Here is a 6,822-nt window from a genome sequence, read left to right as displayed (position 1 = left end):
CGACAGGGCTAGGGAGGCCGAGACGGCCAGGGAGGAACAGCCAAAATGCCCCCTCGGCTTATAAGCGGGTCACCAATTTTTCCCAGTTCTTTGTGGGAAAATCGGTCCCTCGGCTTATATTTGGGTCGACCTATACTCGAGTATATACGGGGTAATTCATTCATGTAGCTTGGACAATTGTGCAAATATATCATTATAGCAAACTTATAAAAGTATTCACCACCATTTGCAATTTGTAAACAATTTGTAAATTTGTAAATTTACCTGTTTTCATATTCCTCCTAGCCACTATATTTCCTATTTTTCTAGAGATGCCTACATAGCAGATTGTTCTGTAACAATATTTACATCAAATATTGGGTTGAGAAATAATGTCTGACATTGAGTTAATGTTGTGTAATGCCTTTTCATGGCTGATGGGGGATTTGAAATCTTATCCTATGATACACTGTTTCACTGAGTTCAAGTTTATAGAAACAAGAATTTTAGTAGTATATAGATAGTCCTATAATAATCATTCTATTCCAAATGTCTCTAAGCCATAGCAAAATCATGAATGCTTTTTGAGTACCTGAAATGTTTATTACTTTCAAGAACTTCCAAAATGAAATAATACTATTTATGTTCTATAAATCCATATTCATTACTTCTATTATATCACATGCTGGTTTCATCCTAACAGAAATCACAAGATACTAAAAGAAATTTAGTTTCCAGAAAGTAACTGCAAATCTCAGTTGTTTACTCATTTTCTATGTTGATGCATCTATTAGTAGAGTTATAGTCAGACACATACTACACAAACATACATTTTAACTTTTAATAAATAACAGCCAAGGCTTTAATAGTATCACTGAAAGACAAAATGATAAACTTTACAAGTATATTCAGGAAACAATCAGGAACCATTGCATGCCTCATCACACATTAAATATACTACACTATTCCTGCATAAAGTTTGTACTTATTCATAAATTAAAATTGACATATAGAGATGTGTACTACCTGATTATTGGAATTAACTTTCAATAACTCTACAGTCACACAAAACTCATATCCCTTCAGATCACCAATTCCACTTCCACACAATACATTTCATTGTTGATTAGTAATATTTATTTTATAAGATATAATATTTTCTTCTCAAGCTGGCAAATATTATAAACATATTTTCCACTCCATTTAATAATTTTTACTATCCAGTGTTGTTCTCTTCATTTATTCATCTTATACATTTTTTTGGCCTATACAAACCAGAACATAGCTAGTTTTCAACAGTACCAATTTGTAAATCTTACATGTTTTTGAATAGAACTGCAAAGGTCAGTGAGAGCAATGCTGCATGATGAAAAACCATAATTGCAGAGACATAGTTTTGGATTAGAGACAGTTACTTAGTTCTGATAGGTAAAGAGCTTCTCAAAGCTAATCGTACTGGTTCTATTGACCTACCAACAACAACAACAACAACCCTTAACTATTCTCAATTCTATGTCAGAAGAGTGTAGATTTAGGCCATAGTGTATTTAATAAACTACAGGTTTTTTAGTATTACACCTACATGATATACATATTACATATTTATGTGACTCTGGAAACTTTCTTGAATGTAGGCCACTTTGAGACCTGTCCTCACTAACTCTATTTGCTATTTGGAAGTCTATATTTAGAGTGGAGCTTTGAAAGAAGTTTGTAATTATATTTAGAAATATGCACTTATACCATGTTCCTTATTAAAATTCTTTCTTTAGGACTGTAACTCTAGATTAATTATATTTAAGGGTTTTTACTTCCACTTCATGTTAGCATATATATATTGCAGATTTAGATAACAGTATGTACATTACAACATTTGTACTATTCTGGTTATACTTTGTCTCTGAATATATTATTGAGTCTCAGGTTAAAGATATGCATTCAACCATTTAATTTTACAAAAAAATGACATTAATTTATTTGAATGGCTTGTGGGTGTTGGAATGCTGAAAGCTTTAAAATATTATAAGGAATAAGTCATTAAAATTGCAATCCTATGCAGTTTCTGAAGAATAACTGCATTGAGTATAATAAAAGAAACTGCTTTCTTAATTAAAGAAAAGAATGCCTAAAATTCCTTCATTTCTGTTATTATGAGTACAGAAGTATGAATTCATATATCAGATTTCTACAGATGCTTTACATTCTACCATTAATTTCATTCCTTATAAATTAAAAAAGACTATAATTAGATGCTTGAACTTGATACACTGAATTATCCTCAGAATCACACTTAATTTGCCTAAAATATGGTACTTAAAAACCTGGAATCATTAGATTTTGAATCATCAATATTAGGTCACCCCCTTCCAGGTGATTTTACAGTATGACAATACAGAAGTATTTGTAGAACGCTGAATAAATTTTGAGAAACATATTTTGAAACATTGGAATGGAATATTAAAACTTGCTGCCTTGCTCTCAAGTAATTAGGGAAGCAGTATCTTCCATTATCTGCCTAAGATATTTTCCCCTAGCCATATATTGAGATGTGGGCATAGTCTCTTCCATATAAATACTTTATAGAACTGAAATAGGAATGTGTCTTTACAGTTTGCATATTTTCTTTTAAAAGTGGAAATGGAAATTAATATTCTAATATTCTTACATAAAACAAAAGTTTATTATTTGTGTATGTAAATAATACATACATAAATAGAACTGATGAATAGAATTTACCCTAATATGGGTAAGGATACATCTGCAAGAAAACAACCAAGCTCAAATAGCACCAAGGATCCTCATTATTTATGTATTTATCACAAAGCTTTGTATAACAACACGATAGAAATTTTACTGCCAATAAAGATTATAAATGCATCATCAAAAACATTGCTCCAACTACAAAGAACTTCCAGTCAAAATACAGAAAAATCAATAGCAGCTGGAGTCAAAACTAGCTTATTAAAATCAGCCCCACACTCACCATTCAGACCCTAAATGTCTGGACTAAATTCAATAGTCTAGCACCTCTAGAGGCAAGCTGTTACACAATGAACAAATCTCATAGTTCACATTGACCTCATTTCATGAAGAAGTAACTAAGAGCATCTCCTCCTGGGATTAAAAAAAAGATACAGTTCAGAGCAATGGTCTCAAAGATATTAAGGAGCCAAACTTCTTGCCACACCGAGCCAGTAAGGCTCCTTGCACTTTCAAGCATGTTCCCTATCTAATAGCAACCACCCCTAGCCCAGCCCCTCTTGCCAGCCACCTTCACACCTTGCACACCCTACCACAGCCCTGCTCGCAACTTCCTGCTGGCTTTCCCACTGACTTTGGTTATTAGAAGCTGACAAAAGATGTACTGTAAGTAATAACTAAAGGATAGATACTTATTTCAGGAAATAAATACATTTTCCAAGGCATATTGTACATTTTAGTAGGTGATGAGACTAATATATACTACATTGGGCGCTATCTAACAAAATGAAATTCAATGGTGAAAAAAGTAAGGTATACATTTAGGCAAGAAAAACCAAATGCACAGGTATAGTATAGATGGTACCTTGCTCAATAGTAGCAACTGTGAGAGGGATCTTGGAGTCCTAGTAGACAATCACTTAAATATAAGCCAGCAGTGTGCTGCAGCTGCCAAAAAAGCCAACACAGTGCTAGGCTGCATTAACAGAGGGATAGAATGAAGATCACATGAAGTGTTAATACCACTTCACAATGCCTTGGTAAGACCACACTTGGAATACTGCACTCAGTTTTGGTCACCACGATGTAAAAAAGATGTTGAGACTCTAGAAAGAGTACAGAGAAGAGCAACGAAGATGATCAGGGGATTGGAGGCTAAAACATATAAGGAACGGTTGCTGGAATTGGGTATGTCTAGTTTAATAATGAGGATGAGGGGTGACATGAAAGCAGTGTTCCAATATCTCAGGGGCTGCCACAAAGAAGAGGGAGTCAAGCTATTCTCCAAAGTACCTGAAGGCAGGACAAGAAGCAATGGATGGAAACTAACCAAAGAAAGAAGCAATCTAGAACTAAGGAGAAATTTTCTGACAGAACAATTAATCAGTGAAACAACCTGCCTACAGAAGCCGTGAATGCTCCAACACTGCAAGTTTTTAAGAAGAGACTGGACAGCCATTTGTTTGAAATGGTATAGGGTTTCCTGCCTCAGCAGGGGGTTGGACTAGATGAGCTCCAAGGTCCCTTCCATCATCATCATCATCATCATCATCATCATCATCATCATCATCATCATCATCATCATCATCATCATCATCATCAGTATTAGTATTAGTATTAGTATTACATGAATAAAATTAATATGCCATTGGCTAATTCATGCTGATGTATTAAAGCATTCTGGATGACAGCTTTAATGAAAGTATCATTTCTTGTGAATATGACTAATAGTGATTTACATCAAAGTCACCTATTAAAAAAAGATACTGCAATAGAAAATTCTCTCTGTGTAGATGAATTATGACTATTACCTTGACATTTAAAGGGTATCACTTTGAAGTAAATTGGGAATCTGCCTAAAGGACATTAGCAAAGACTCACTAGTTTCAGTAGTAGAATGTGTCTTAAAAATATTAGTTTTATAAATAGTCATTCAGCTTTGTGGTTTTACAGTATTTTCCTTATAAATTATTAATGAATTGAACAGCAAAAGTTATAAACGAAAAAGGATATCTCCTTTCAAATCCTTGCTCTGTACCTGATTCTTCTTAAAAACTTCAGCATATTTTAATCTTATGATGCCATGTTATGCATTCCTCAGAAATATATTTAATTTTTCTGTTTATTTATATTGTTGGCTTAACACTGCAGTATCAGATGAGCATACATTTTTTTTAAACTGAGTGACAAATGAAATCAATTCTATCTTTGCCCTCACATTGCCTAAATAGCCAGTACTATAAATTCCATTATCAAAGCAGGCTGAGTACAAGTATATTGTTCAATAACTTTATTAACTGATAGGAACTAAATTCATAATTTGTCAGCTACATGACTCTTTGTAGAATTGGTGATGTAAATAACTATCAAGAATGTATCATAGTCAAAAAATGTTTAATATTGGAATCAGATTAAAATTCTTAATAAGAAGTATCTTCCATTCATCCTGACTGAACCATAGTTATGAGAAAACAGTAAGAAACATTTGTGTGCATGCTGTAATAAATTAATAGAAACTATACGAGGTGTGTATAATAAAACACAGTAATTTATTAATTCACTGCTGTCAATTAATTAAAAAGAGTCTCTATAAGTGGGGCCACATGCACTAGAGCAGTACTAGTGGCCCTGTTCACGCATGCAGCATGCACAGGCGCCATGCACATGCATGAATGGCTGTGCACCGCCTGTGGTGGCTAGCAGCCCTGGTCAGGCATGCACAAATGGGCTGCACAACCTGCCCAGCACTAGTGCAAATGGGACTGCAGGCACTAGTGCAAGTGGGAGGAATGCACACCCATGCTGCACGCACCGACCAGCCATTTCTGTGGCCCGCTGGCCAAGAGTCCGCAACCAGGTCCCGGGACACAGCTCACAGGTTGGGGACCCCTGCTCTATGTAACTATACCAGATATAGTGAATCATGAAGCAAATAAAACACAATTCCAAAATAATTTGAGACTTAATATGAGTACTAAAAAACACAATCAATTAAAAAGCCCTGAAAATAAAAGGGTCTCACTCACCCTCTTTATCACCCTGATTTCTCTATGCAGTAAAATTATTCTAGTTGAATGAAACCAGAATGACTTACACCAAGGGTTCCCAACCCCTAGTCTGCGGACCAGCACTGGTCTGCAGAATGCCGAAACTGGGCCACACAAACAAGCAAAGCCATATCCACAGGATGCAAGCAGTACATGAAACCATACCCCCTCTGGTCCACAGAAAAACCTATCTCCACAGAACTGGTCCCTGGTGTGCAAAAGGTTGGGACTTACACCATCAGTATTGCCATTAACTCCTTTTTCTTCCTTCTGTTAGGGATTAACAACCAAGGTTTAAGGAAGGGAAGGGAAGGGAAGGGAAGAGATAGTTTAAGCCCAGCATCTAGATGCTGTTGGGCTGCATCAGCCATCACACCAGTTAACAATTTGGAGGTTCTTGGTAAGCAGGTGATATTTTTTTATCTTCTTGTTCTTCAGTTTCTTTTCCTTTATTTGTTCTAGTTTGCTTGCTTCTGATCTTAGCACATTAATTTTATTTTCCAACCTTATTTTCCATCAATTTGCTGGTGAAATGTTTGGCATTTGCTAATTTTGCATTCAAGGTATTCAATTATAACTGCAGCTGTATTGTATCTTGTTAAGTTTTGTACAGTGAGCTGGTACTAATGTTTGATATTACAGTATTGGCATATTTTAATACTTGGAATAGCTGTTCTTTTTGATCATGGTTCAATGCAGGCAACTTTATTCCATTGTTTTTTGTGACAAAAACAAGTCTTCCTCATTCAAAAACAAACAGAAATTAACCAACTTTATCCATGCCATTCAGCTATTCAGTAAAATTAGGACTACCAAATGGCTGAACATTTGACTGGCAAAATTTTAATTTAAATAGTAATAAAGTTTAACTATTATAATTCCACTATCTGAATAAAGAAGGCCTGTGGAAGCTAATCTTTCTAAGTGGAAAGTATGCTTAGTTTTAAAAGTTTGGGTTTCCTACAGAATTCAATTTCTCCCATATTGAAAATAAGTTATTCCAACTATGAAAAGTGGATTCATAAGGTCTATTGCTTCTTAATATCCAACAATCAAGAAAGCAATATGTTGAATGATGTAGAAGAAGAGGCAAAGC

Source organism: Protobothrops mucrosquamatus, unplaced genomic scaffold (assembly GCF_001527695.2).
Source record: "Protobothrops mucrosquamatus isolate PMUCROS unplaced genomic scaffold, P.Mucros_1.0 scaffold382, whole genome shotgun sequence".
In the NCBI taxonomy this organism is placed as follows: domain Eukaryota; kingdom Metazoa; phylum Chordata; class Lepidosauria; order Squamata; family Viperidae; genus Protobothrops; species Protobothrops mucrosquamatus.
The sequence above is the reverse complement of the archived record's forward strand: the minus strand, read 5'-3'. Positions refer to the sequence as shown.